A 677-nucleotide genomic window follows, 5' to 3' on the forward strand; every position below is an offset into this window, starting at 1 on the left:
CAACTAGAGAAAGCCCTCGCACAGAAACGAAGACCCAACACAGCCATAAATAAACAAACAAACAAATTAAATCATAATCGTAAAAGTGAAGGTAGGGACTTCCCTGGCGGTCCAGTGGTTAGGGTTCTGCACTCCCATTGCAGGGGGCACAGATTCAATCCCTGGTTGGGGAACTAAGATCCTGCATGCCACACGGTGAGGCCTAAAAAAAAAAAAAAGAAAAGAAAAAAGGAAGGTAGTGGTTGCCTTTGGGGAGAAGGAAAAGGGTAGTGACCAAGAGGGGTCACAAGTAGGGTTTTAAGTGCTAACAATGTTCTGTTTCTTGAACCAAGTGGTAATTACATAAATATTTGCTTTGTTAAAACTTACTGAGCTGTAAATTTATCCTTTGCGCTTTCCTGTTTCTGTTTTGTACCTCACAATTTTTTTTAAAGTTTTTAAGAGTGGGAAGGAGAAGAAAAGTGATGGTAGCGGAAGACAAAGAAAGATGAGATTAGGTTGAGGAAGGCAGGAAGCTTTCTCTTTGCCTTTTCCTTTCCTACCTGGCATGGTAGGTTCTAGCTGTCAGGCCCCAGGCCCTCTATCCAGAAACCCTCCCTCAGCAAGGCACCTAATAGGGAAACAGCAATGCTGTTTAAAACAGGCCCTTCCATGTTCCCCTCATTGTTTCAAGATAG

This window comes from Balaenoptera borealis, assembly GCF_965194805.1.
Source record: "Balaenoptera borealis genome assembly, chromosome: 3".
In the NCBI taxonomy this organism is placed as follows: Eukaryota; Metazoa; Chordata; class Mammalia; order Artiodactyla; family Balaenopteridae; genus Balaenoptera; species Balaenoptera borealis.